Source organism: Balaenoptera physalus, assembly GCF_965194825.1.
Source record: "Balaenoptera physalus genome assembly, chromosome: 9".
Classification (NCBI taxonomy): domain Eukaryota; kingdom Metazoa; phylum Chordata; class Mammalia; order Artiodactyla; family Balaenopteridae; genus Balaenoptera; species Balaenoptera physalus.
In genome coordinates, this window is record NC_138888.1 from 110,121,379 (window position 1) to 110,134,801 (window position 13,423).

The window sequence follows — 13,423 nt, forward strand, 5'->3', positions numbered from 1 at the left end:
TGAAGCTCCCTGAAATTCTCGGCTGTTGACAGTCCTCTGGCCACTGTAGGCATGTGTCTGGGAAAAAAATGAGTTTTCTCTGGGTACACACGGAGCTTCATTGGCCGGGGTGGGGCTCTCCTTGCCATCCTCTAGAGCTAAAGGGAATCTCAACATGAGTCCCTGCCTCGAGGTAAGGCCCTGAGTAGCCCTGCAGAAAGGGAGGCATGCAGCTCTTTCCATGAGCTCTTAGTGGAGGTCTGTTTTATTGAAAAGAATTACCCCTTTCAGGACTCCTACGCCCTTCGGGTGAGCATCATTTTGGTTCCAAGATCACTGACTCCCTCCACACCCCTGTGGGCCTGCTGAGCAGCATTGAGTCCCATACGTCCCACGGAGGCTCTCTGTGTCTGCAGAGTCTCGGGCAACACACTATACGTTACTTCAGGAGAGCTACATTTCCAGAGCACTCGAACAGCATCAAAACTACATTTCTAGGCAGTCCACCATGCCCTGGAAGTCTTCGACATTGCCCTCCTCAGAGCTGCCCAGAGAAAACACTCTGCTTAGAATTTATCGAGGACCTCGTACCTGAAGTCACTCTATTCAAGGAGAAATACAGCATCTTAACATGCTGTGTCGTTCACAGGGCAAGAAACGTGAGAACTTGCCTCGAGGTAAGGCCATGAAATGCTTTGCAGAAGCGGAGGCGTGTAGCAGTTTCCATGTGGCCGTAGACGCATATCTTCAGCATTTTAAAGCCAGTACGCTTTTCAGGACACCCAGGTGCCTCGCCTGGAAACCCTATTCCCTGCAAGAACACTGAGTACCCTCAGGCTCCCCTGGCCCTTCTAAGCAATATCCAGGCCAGGAGCTTTCAGACTCAGTGTGTGTTTGTCGAGTGTAGGGTAACACAGTGCACTCTTATTGGGACATCTTGATATAGCCAGCTATCGCCCAGGTTCACGAGCACCTTTAAGCAAGTTCCAATAGGCCGTGGAATTCGTTCTCATTCCCTAGTTTGATCTGTACAGAGAGAAACAGTAAGCTTCTCCTTCCATTCAGGACCTCCTACCTGAAGTCACCCTGCCTCCTGAAGAAAGACGACCTCGTTTCTATTGAAACTAAAGCACAGTTTTTCCTGTAGCACGGCAGGCTTTTGAAGAGGCACGGGCCCAGAGGCCTAGCTAGGGCTTTCCTTGGTGTGGCCGTTCACTAGATGCAGAACACACTGCCTCGAGAAGTAGATTCAGGGAAGCAACAACTGTGTACTCTGTGTCTCATTTGACTTGTTAAAAACCACAGAGATGTATGCTGCCTGTGCCCATGGAAATGGGGGCATGATGGGACTAGCCTTGCTTTTCGTTTGGAAATCTCCGTTCTAGCTTCGGTGAAGCTCCCTGAAATTCTCTGCTGTTGACAGGCCTCTGGCCACTGTAGGCATGTGTCTGGGAAGAAAATGAGTTTTCTCTGGCTACACACGGAACTTCATTGGCCGGGGTGGGGCGCACCTTGCCATGCTCTAGAGCTAAAGGGAATCTAAACGTGAGCCCTTGGCTCGAGGTAAGGCCCTGAGTAGCCCTGCAGATAGGGAGGCATGCAACTCTTTCCATTAGCTCTTAGTCCCTCTTCTGGTTTACTTTAAATGAAGTACCTTTTTTCAGGACTCCTAGGCCCCTCGGTTGAGCATCATTTTTGTTCCAAGGTCTCTGAGTATCTCCACACCCCTGTAGGCCTGCTGAGCAACAACGAGGCACATTGGTCCTCGGAGGTCCTCTGTGTCTGCTGAGTCATGGGCAACACACTGCACTCTTTCTTGTGATATCTTGATTCACAGCACTCGCACAGGTTCAAGAGCAATGTTCAACAAGTTCCAACATGCCGTGGAAGTCGCTCTCATTCCCTAGTTTGAGCTGTACAGAGAGAAACACTAAGCTTCTCCTTCCATTCAGGACCTCCTACCTGAAGTCACCCTGCCTCTTGAAGAAAGACGACCTTCTTTGTATTGCAACTAAAGCACAGTTTTTCCTGTAGCACGGCAGGCTTTTGAAGCGGCACGGGTCCAGAGTCCTAGCCAGGGATTTCCTTGGTGAGGCCGTTCACTAGTTGCAGAACACCGTGCCTCGAGAAGTTGATTCAGGGAAGCAACAACTGTGTACTCTGTGTCTCATTTGACTTGTTAAAAACCACAGAGATGAATGCTGCCTGTGCCCATGGAAATGGGGTCATGAGGGTACTAGCCTTGCTTTCCGTTTGGAAACCTCCATTCTTGCTTCCGTGAAGCTCCCTGAAATTCTCTGCTGTTGACAGTCCTCTGGCCACTGTAGGCATGTGTCTGGGAAAAAAATGAGTTTTCTCTGGGTACACACGGAGCTTCATTGGCCGGGGTGGGGCTCTCCTTGCCATCCTCTAGAGCTAAAGGGAATCTCAACGTGAGTCCCTGCCTCGAGGTAAGGCCCTGAGTAGCCCTGCAGAAAGGGAGGCATGCAGCTCTTTCCATGAGCTCTTAGTGGAGGTCTGTTTTATTGAAAAGAATTACCCCTTTCAGGACTCCTACGCCCTTCGGGTGAGCATCATTTTGGTTCCAAGATCACTGACTCCCTCCACACCCCTGTGGGCCTGCTGAGCAGCATTGAGTCCCATACGTCCCACGGAGGCTCTCTGTGTCTGCAGAGTCTCGGGCAACACACTATACGTTACTTCAGGAGAGCTACATTTCCAGAGCACTCGAACAGCATCAAAACTACATTTCTAGGCAGTCCAACATGCCCTGGAAGTCTTCGACATTGCCCTCGTCAGAGCTGCCCAGAGAAAACACTCTGCTTAGAATTTATCGAGGACCTCGTACCTGAAGTCACTCTATTCAAGGAGAAATACAGCATCTTAACATGCTGTGTCGTTCACAGGGCAAGAAACGTTAGAACTTGCCTCGAGGTAAGGCCATGAAATGCTTTGCAGAAGCAGAGGCGTGTAGCAGTTTCCATGTGGCCGTAGACGCATATCTTCAGCATTTTAAAGCCAGTACGCTTTTCAGGACACCCAGGTGCCTCGCCTGGAAACCCTATTCCCTGCAAGAACACTGAGTACCCTCAGGCTCCCCTGGCCCTTCTAAGGAAAATCCAGGCCAAGAGCTTTCAGACTCAGAGTGTGTATGTCGAGTGTAGGGTAATAAAGTGCACTCTTATTGGGACATCTTGATATAGCCAGCAATCGCCCAGGTTCACGAGCACCTTTAAGCAAGTTCCAGTAGGCCGTGGAATTCGTTCTCATTCCCTAGTTTGAGCTGTACAGAGAGAAACAGTAAGCTTCTCCTTCCATTCAGGACCTCCTACCTGACGTCACCCTGCCTCCTGAAGAAAGACGACCTCGTTTCTATTGAAACTAAAGCACAGTTTTTCCTGTAGCACGGCAGGCTTTTGAAGAGGCACGGGCCCAGAGGCCTAGCTAGGGCTTTCCTTGGTGTGGCCGTTCACTAGATGCAGAACACCCTGCCTCGAGAAGTTGATTCAGGGAAGCAACAACTGTGTACTCTGTGTCTCATTTGACTTGTTAAAAACCACAGAGATGTATGCTGCCTGTGCCCATGGAAATGGGGGCATGATGGGACTAGCCTTGCTTTTCGTTTGGAAACCTCCATTCTAGCTTCGGTGAAGCTCCCTGAAATTCTCTGCTGTTGACAGGCCTCTGGCCACTGTAGGCATGTGTCTGGGAAGAAAATGAGTTTTCTCTGGCTACACACGGAACTTCATTGGCCGGGGTGGGACGCACCTTGCCATGCTCTAGAGCTAAAGGGAATCTAAACGTGAGCCTTTGGCTCGAGGTAAGGCCCTGAGTAGCCCTGCAGAACGGGAGGCATGCAGCTCTTTCCATTAGCTCTTAGTCGCTCTTCTGGTTTACTTTAAATGAAGTACCTTTTTTCAGGACTCCTAGGCCCCTCGGTTGAGCATCATTTTTGTTCCAAGGTCTCTGAGTATCTCCACACCCCTGTAGGCCTGCTGAGCAACAAGGAGGCACATTGGTCCTCGGAGGTCCTCTGTGTCTGCTGAGTCATGGGCAACACACTGCACTCTTTCTTGTGATATCTTGATTCACAGCACTCGCACAGGTTCAAGAGCAATGTTCAACAAGTTCCAACATGCCGTGGAAGTCGCTCTCATTCCCTAGTTTGAGCTGTACAGAGAGAAACACTAAGCTTCTCCTTCCATTCAGGACCTCCTACCTGAAGTCACCCTGCCTCTTGAAGAAAGACGACCTTCTTTCTATTGCAACTAAAGCACAGTTTTTCCTGTAGCACGGCAGGCTTTTGAAGCGGCACGGGTCCAGAGTCCTAGCCAGGGATTTCCTTGGTGAGGCCGTTCACTAGTTGCAGAACACCGTGCCTCGAGAAGTTGATTCAGGGAAGCAACAACTGTGTACTCTGTGTCTCATTTGACTTGTTAAAAACCACAGAGATGAATGCTGCCTGTGCCCATGGAAATGGGGTCATGAGGGTACTAGCCTTGCTTTCCGTTTGGAAACCTCCATTCTTGCTTCCGTGAAGCTCCCTGAAATTCTCGGCTGTTGACAGTCCTCTGGCCACTGTAGGCATGTGTCTGGGAAAAAAATGAGTTTTCTCTGGGTACACACGGAGCTTCATTGGCCGGGGTGGGGCTCTCCTTGCCATCCTCTAGAGCTAAAGGGAATCTCAACGTGAGTCCCTGCCTCGAGGTAAGGCCCTGAGTAGCCCTGCAGAAAGGGAGGCATGCAGCTCTTTCCATGAGCTCTTAGTGGAGGTCTGTTTTATTGAAAAGAATTACCCCTTTCAGGACTCCTACGCCCTTCGGGTGAGCATCATTTTGGTTCCAAGATCACTGACTCCCTCCACACCCCTGTGGGCCTGCTGAGCAGCATTGAGTCCCATACGTCCCACGGAGGCTCTCTGTGTCTGCAGAGTCTCGGGCAACACACTATACGTTACTTCAGGAGAGCTACATTTCCAGAGCACTCGAACAGCATCAAAACTACATTTCTAGGCAGTCCACCATGCCCTGGAAGTCTTCGACATTGCCCTCCTCAGAGCTGCCCAGAGAAAACACTCTGCTTAGAATTTATCGAGGACCTCGTACCTGAAGTCACTCTATTCAAGGAGAAATACAGCATCTTAACATGCTGTGTCGTTCACAGGGCAAGAAACGTGAGAACTTGCCTCGAGGTAAGGCCATGAAATGCTTTGCAGAAGCGGAGGCGTGTAGCAGTTTCCATGTGGCCGTAGACGCATATCTTCAGCATTTTAAAGCCAGTACGCTTTTCAGGACACCCAGGTGCCTCGCCTGGAAACCCTATTCCCTGCAAGAACACTGAGTACCCTCAGGCTCCCCTGGCCCTTCTAAGCAATATCCAGGCCAGGAGCTTTCAGACTCAGTGTGTGTTTGTCGAGTGTAGGGTAACACAGTGCACTCTTATTGGGACATCTTGATATAGCCAGCTATCGCCCAGGTTCACGAGCACCTTTAAGCAAGTTCCAATAGGCCGTGCAATTCGTTCTCATTCCCTAGTATGATCTGTACAGAGAGAAACAGTAAGCTTCTCCTTCCATTCAGGACCTCCTACCTGAAGTCACCCTGCCTCCTGAAGAAAGACGACCTCGTTTCTATTGAAACTAAAGCACAGTTTTTCCTGTAGCACGGCAGGCTTTTGAAGAGGCACGGGCCCAGAGGCCTAGCTAGGGCTTTCCTTGGTGTGGCCGTTCACTAGATGCAGAACACACTGCCTCGAGAAGTAGATTCAGGGAAGCAACAACTGTGTACTCTGTGTCTCATTTGACTTGTTAAAAACCACAGAGATGTATGCTGCCTGTGCCCATGGAAATGGGGGCATGATGGGACTAGCCTTGCTTTTCGTTTGGAAACCTCCGTTCTAGCTTCGGTGAAGCTCCCTGAAATTCTCTGCTGTTGACAGGCCTCTGGCCACTGTAGGCATGTGTCTGGGTAGAAAATGAGTTTTCTCTGGCTACACACGGAACTTCATTGGCCGGGGTGGGGCGCACCTTGCCATGCTCTAGAGCTAAAGGGAATCTAAACGTGAGCCCTTGGCTCGAGGTAAGGCCCTGAGTAGCCCTGCAGATAGGGAGGCATGCAACTCTTTCCATTAGCTCTTAGTCCCTCTTCTGGTTTACTTTAAATGAAGTACCTTTTTTCAGGACTCCTAGGCCCCTCGGTTGAGCATCATTTTTGTTCCAAGGTCTCTGAGTATCTCCACACCCCTGTAGGCCTGCTGAGCAACAACGAGGCACATTGGTCCTCGGAGGTCCTCTGTGTCTGCTGAGTCATGGGCAACACACTGCACTCTTTCTTGTGATATCTTGATTCACAGCACTCGCACAGGTTCAAGAGCAATGTTCAACAAGTTCCAACATGCCGTGGAAGTCGCTCTCATTCCCTAGTTTGAGCTGTACAGAGAGAAACAGTAAGCTTCTCCTTCCATTCAGGACCTCCTACCTGAAGTCACCCTGCCTCTTGAAGAAAGACGACCTTCTTTGTATTGCAACTAAAGCACAGTTTTTCCTGTAGCACGGCAGGCTTTTGAAGTGGCACGGGTCCAGAGTCCTAGCCAGGGATTTCCTTGGTGAGGCCGTTCACTAGTTGCAGAACACCGTGCCTCGAGAAGTTGATTCAGGGAAGCAACAACTGTGTACTCTGTGTCTCATTTGACTTGTTAAAAACCACAGAGATGAATGCTGCCTGTGCCCATGGAAATGGGGTCATGAGGGTACTAGCCTTGCTTTCCGTTTGGAAACCTCCATTCTTGCTTCCGTGAAGCTCCCTGAAATTCTCTGCTGTTGACAGTCCTCTGGCCACTGTAGGCATGTGTCTGGGAAAAAAATGAGTTTTCTCTGGGTACACACGGAGCTTCATTGGCCGGGGTGGGGCTCTCCTTGCCATCCTCTAGAGCTAAAGGGAATCTCAACGTGAGTCCCTGCCTCGAGGTAAGGCCCTGAGTAGCCCTGCAGAAAGGGAGGCATGCAGCTCTTTCCATGAGCTCTTAGTGGAGGTCTGTTTTATTGAAAAGAATTACCCCTTTCAGGACTCCTACGCCCTTCGGGTGAGCATCATTTTGGTTCCAAGATCACTGACTCCCTCCACACCCCTGTGGGCCTGCTGAGCAGCATTGAGTCCCATACGTCCCACGGAGGCTCTCTGTGTCTGCAGAGTCTCGGGCAACACACTATACGTTACTTCAGGAGAGCTACATTTCCAGAGCACTCGAACAGCATCAAAACTACATTTCTAGGCAGTCCAACATGCCCTGGAAGTCTTCGACATTGCCCTCGTCAGAGCTGCCCAGAGAAAACACTCTGCTTAGAATTTATCGAGGACCTCGTACCTGAAGTCACTCTATTCAAGGAGAAATACAGCATCTTAACATGCTGTGTCGTTCACAGGGCAAGAAACGTGAGAACTTGCCTCGAGGTAAGGCCATGAAATGCTTTGCAGAAGCAGAGGCGTGTAGCAGTTTCCATGTGGCCGTAGACGCATATCTTCAGCATTTTAAAGCCAGTACGCTTTTCAGGACACCCAGGTGCCTCGCCTGGAAACCCTATTCCCTGCAAGAACACTGAGTACCCTCAGGCTCCCCTGGCCCTTCTAAGGAAAATCCAGGCCAAGAGCTTTCAGACTCAGAGTGTGTATGTCGAGTGTAGGGTAACAAAGTGCACTCTTATTGGGACATCTTGATATAGCCAGCAATGGCCCAGGTTCACGAGCACCTTTAAGCAAGTTCCAGTAGGCCGTGGAATTCGTTCTCATTCCCTAGTTTGAGCTGTACAGAGAGAAACAGTAAGCTTCTCCTTCCATTCAGGACCTCCTACCTGAAGTCACCCTGCCTCCTGAAGAAAGACGACCTCGTTTCTATTGAAACTAAAGCACAGTTTTTCCTGTAGCACGGCAGGCTTTTGAAGAGGCACGGGCCCAGAGTCCTAGCTAGGGCTTTCCTTGGTGTGGCCTTTCACTAGATGCAGAACACCCTGCCTCGAGAAGTTGATTCAGGGAAGCAACAACTGTGTACTCTGTGTCTCATTTGACTTGTTAAAAACCACAGAGATGTATGCTGCCTGTGCCCATGGAAATGGGGGCATGATGGGACTAGCCTTGCTTTTCGTTTGGAAACCTCCATTCTAGCTTCGGTGAAGCTCCTTGAAATTCTCTGCTGTTGACAGTCCTCTGGCCACTGTAGGCATGTGTCTGGGAAGAAAATGAGTTTTCTCTGGCTACACACGGAACTTCATTGGCCGGGGTGGGACGCACCTTGCCATGCTCTAGAGCTAAAGGGAATCTAAACGTGAGCCCTTGGCTCGAGGTAAGGCCCTGAGTAGCCCTGCCGAACGGGAGGCATGCAGCTCTTTCCATTAGCTCTTAGTCGCTCTTCTGGTTTACTTTAAATGAAGTACCTTTTTTCAGGACTCCTAGGCCCCTCGGTTGAGCATCATTTTTGTTCCAAGGTCTCTGAGTATCTCCACACCCCTGTAGGCCTGCTGAGCAACAACGAGGCACATTGGTCCTCGGAGGTCCTCTGTGTCTGCTGAGTCATGGGCAACACACTGCACTCTTTCTTGTGATATCTTGATTCACAGCACTCGCACAGGTTCAAGAGCAATGTTCAACAAGTTCCAACATGCCGTGGAAGTCGCTCTCATTCCCTAGTTTGAGCTGTACAGAGAGAAACAGTAAGCTTCTCCTTCCATTCAGGACCTCCTACCTGAAGTCACCCTGCCTCTTGAAGAAAGACGACCTTCTTTGTATTGCAACTAAAGCACAGTTTTTCCTGTAGCACGGCAGGCTTTTGAAGCGGCACGGGTCCAGAGTCCTAGCCAGGGATTTCCTTGGTGAGGCCGTTCACTAGTTGCAGAACACCGTGCCTCGAGAAGTTGATTCAGGGAAGCAACAACTGTGTACTCTGTGTCTCATTTGACTTGTTAAAAACCACAGAGATGAATGCTGCCTGTGCCCATGGAAATGGGGTCATGAGGGTACTAGCCTTGCTTTCCGTTTGGAAACCTCCATTCTTGCTTCCGTGAAGCTCCCTGAAATTCTCTGCTGTTGACAGTCCTCTGGCCACTGTAGGCATGTGTCTGGGAAAAAAATGAGTTTTCTCTGGGTACACACGGAGCTTCATTGGCCGGGGTGGGGCTCTCCTTGCCATCCTCTAGAGCTAAAGGGAATCTCAACGTGAGTCCCTGCCTCGAGGTAAGGCCCTGAGTAGCCCTGCAGAAAGGGAGGCATGCAGCTCTTTCCATGAGCTCTTAGTGGAGGTCTGTTTTATTGAAAAGAATTACCCCTTTCAGGACTCCTACGCCCTTCGGGTGAGCATCATTTTGGTTCCAAGATCACTGACTCCCTCCACACCCCTGTGGGCCTGCTGAGCAGCATTGAGTCCCATACGTCCCACGGAGGCTCTCTGTGTCTGCAGAGTCTCGGGCAACACACTATACGTTACTTCAGGAGAGCTACATTTCCAGAGCACTCGAACAGCATCAAAACTACATTTCTAGGCAGTCCAACTTGCCCTGGAAGTCTTCGACATTGCCCTCGTCAGAGCTGCCCAGAGAAAACACTCTGCTTAGAATTTATCGAGGACCTCGTACCTGAAGTCACTCTATTCAAGGAGAAATACAGCATCTTAACATGCTGTGTCGTTCACAGGGCAAGAAACGTGAGAACTTGCCTCGAGGTAAGGCCATGAAATGCTATGCAGAAGCGGAGGCGTGTGGCAGTTTCCATGTGGCCGTAGACGCATATCTTCAGCATTTTAAAGCCAGTACGCTTTTTAGGACACCCAGGTGCCTCGCCTGGAAACCCTATTCCCTGCAAGAACACTGAGTACCCTCAGGCTATACTGGCCCTTCTAAGCAAAATCCAGGCCAAGAGCTTTCAGACTCAGAGTGTGTATGTCGAGTGTAGGGTAACAAAGTGCACTCTTATTGGGACATCTTGATATAGCCAGCAATCGCCCAGGTTCACGAGCACCTTTAAGCAAGTTCCAATAGGCCGTGGAATTCGTTCTCATTCCCTAGTTTGAGCTGTACAGAGAGAAACAGTAAGCTTCTCCTTCCATTCAGGACCTCCTACCTGAAGTCACCCTGCCTCCTGAAGAAAGACGACCTCGTTTCTATTGAAACTAAAGCACAGTTTTTCCTGTAGCACGGCAGGCTTTTGAAGAGGCACGGGCCCAGAGGCCTAGCTAGGGCTTTCCTTGGTGTGGCCGTTCACTAGATGCAGAACACCCTGCCTCGAGAAGTTGATTCAGGGAATCAACAACTGTGTACTCTGTGTCTGATTTGACTTGTTAAAAACCACAGAGATGTATGCTGCCTGTGCCCATGGAAATGGGGGCATGATGGGACTAGCCTTGCTTTTCGTTTGGAAACCTCCATTCTAGCTTCGGTGAAGCTCCCTGAAATTCTCTGCTGTTGACAGGCCTCTGGCCACTGTAGGCATGTGTCTGGGAAGAAAATGAGTTTTCTCTGGCTACACACGGAACTTCATTGGCCGGGGTGGTACGCACCTTGCCATGCTCTAGAGCTAAAGGGAATCTAAACGTGAGCCCTTGGCTCGAGGTAAGGCCCTGAGTAGCCCTGCAGAACGGGAGGCATGCAGCTCTTTTCATTAGCTCTTAGTCGCTCTTCGGGTTTACTTTAAATGAAGTACCTTTTTTCAGGACTCCTAGGCCCCTCGGTTGAGCATCATTTTTGTTCCAAGGTCTCTGAGTATCTCCACACCCCTGTAGTCCTGCTGAGCAACAACGAGGCACATTGGTCCTCGGAGGTCCTCTGTGTCTGCTGAGTCATGGGCAACACACTGCACTCTTTCTTGTGATATCTTGATTCACAGCACTCGCACAGGTTCAAGAGCAATGTTCAACAAGTTCCAACATGCCGTGGAAGTCGCTCTCATTCCCTAGTTTGAGCTGTACAGAGAGAAACAGTAAGCTTCTCCTTCCATTCAGGACCTCCTACCTGAAGTCACCCTGCCTCTTGAAGAAAGACGACCTTCTTTCTATTGCAACTAAAGCACAGTTTTTCCTGTAGCACGGCAGGCTTTTGAAGCGGCACGGGTCCAGAGTCCTAGCCAGGGATTTCCTTGGTGAGGCCGTTCACTAGTTGCAGAACACCGTGCCTCGAGAAGTTGATTCAGGGAAGCAACAACTGTGTACTCTGTGTCTCATTTGACTTGTTAAAAACCACAGAGATGAATGCTGCCTGTGCCCATGGAAATGGGGTCATGAGGGTACTAGCCTTGCTTTCCGTTTGGAAACCTCCATTCTTGCTTCCGTGAAGCTCCCTGAAATTCTCGGCTGTTGACAGTCCTCTGGCCACTGTAGGCATGTGTCTGGGAAAAAAATGAGTTTTCTCTGGGTACACACGGAACTTCATTGGCCGGGGTGGGGCTCTCCTTGCCATCCTCTAGAGCTAAAGGGAATCTCAACGTGAGTCCCTGCCTCGAGGTAAGGCCCTGAGTAGACCTGCAGAAAGGGAGGCATGCAGCTCTTTCCATGAGCTCTTAGTGGAGGTCTGTTTTATTTAAAAGAATTACCCCTTTCAGGACTCCTACGCCCTTCGGGTGAGCATCATTTTGGTTCCAAGATCACTGACTCCCTCCACACCCCTGTGGGCCTGCTGAGCAGCATTGAGTCCCATAAGTCCCACGGAGGCTCTCTGTGTCTGCAGAGTCTCGGGCAACACACTATACGTTACTTCAGGAGAGCTACATTTCCAGAGCACTCGAACAGCATCAAAACTACATTTCTAGGCAGTCCAACATGCCCTGGAAGTCTTCGACATTGCCCTCGTCAGAGCTGCCCAGAGAAAACACTCTGCTTAGAATTTATCGAGGACCTCGTACCTGAAGTCACTCTATTCAAGGAGAAATACAGCATCTTAACATGCTGTGTCGTTCACAGGGCAAGAAACGTGAGAACTTGCCTCGAGGTAAGGCCATGAAATGCTTTGCAGAAGCAGAGGCGTGTAGCAGTTTCCATGTGGCCGTAGACGCATATCTTCAGCATTTTAAAGCCAGTACGCTTTTCAGGACACCCAGGTGCCTCGCCTGGAAACCCTATTCCCTGCAAGAACACTGAGTACCCTCAGGCTCCCCTGGCCCTTCTAAGGAAAATCCAGGCCAAGAGCTTTCAGACTCAGAGTGTGTATGTCGAGTGTAGGGTAACAAAGTGCACTCTTATTGGGACATCTTGATATAGCCAGCAATCGCCCAGGTTCACGAGCACCTTTAAGCAAGTTCCAGTAGGCCGTGGAATTCGTTCTCATTCCCTAGTTTGAGCTGTACAGAGAGAAACAGTAAGCTTCTCCTTCCATTCAGGACCTCCTACCTGAAGTCACCCTGCCTCCTGAAGAAAGACGACCTCGTTTCTATTGAAACTAAAGCACAGTTTTTCCTGTAGCACGGCAGGCTTTTGAAGAGGCACGGGCCCAGAGGCCTAGCTAGGGCTTTCCTTGGTGTGGCCGTTCACTAGATGCAGAACACCCTGCCTCGAGAAGTTGATTCAGGGAAGCAACAACTGTGTACTCTGTGTCTCATTTGACTTGTTAAAAACCACAGAGATGTATGCTGCCTGTGCCCATGGAAATGGGGGCATGATGGGACTAGCCTTGCTTTTCGTTTGGAAACCTCCGTTCTAGCTTCGGTGAAGCTCCCTGAAATTCTCTGCTGTTGACAGGCCTCTGGCCACTGTAGGCATGTGTCTGGGAAGAAAATGAGTTTTCTCTGGCTACACACGGAACTTCATTGGCCGGGGTGGGGCGCACCTTGCCATGCTCTAGAGCTAAAGGGAATCTAAACGTGAGCCCTTGGCTCGAGGTAAGGCCCTGAGTAGCCCTGCAGATAGGGAGGCATGCAACTCTTTCCATTAGCTCTTAGTCCCTCTTCTGGTTTACTTTAAATGAAGTACCTTTTTTCAGGACTCCTAGGCCCCTCGGTTGAGCATCATTTTTGTTCCAAGGTCTCTGAGTATCTCCACACCCCTGTAGGCCTGCTGAGCAACAACGAGGCACATTGGTCCTCGGAGGTCCTCTGTGTCTGCTGAGTCATGGGCAACACACTGCACTCTTTCTTGTGATATCTTGATTCACAGCACTCGCACAGGTTCAAGAGCAATGTTCAACAAGTTCCAACATGCCGTGGAAGTCGCTCTCATTCCCTAGTTTGAGCTGTACAGAGAGAAACAGTAAGCTTCTCCTTCCATTCAGGACCTCCTACCTGAAGTCACCCTGCCTCTTGAAGAAAGACGACCTTCTTTGTATTGCAACTAAAGCACAGTTTTTCCTGTAGCACGGCAGGCTTTTGAAGCGGCACGGGTCCAGAGTCCTAGCCAGGGATTTCCTTGGTGAGGCCGTTCACTAGTTGCAGAACACCGTGCCTCGAGAAGTTGATTCAGGGAAGCAACAACTGTGTAC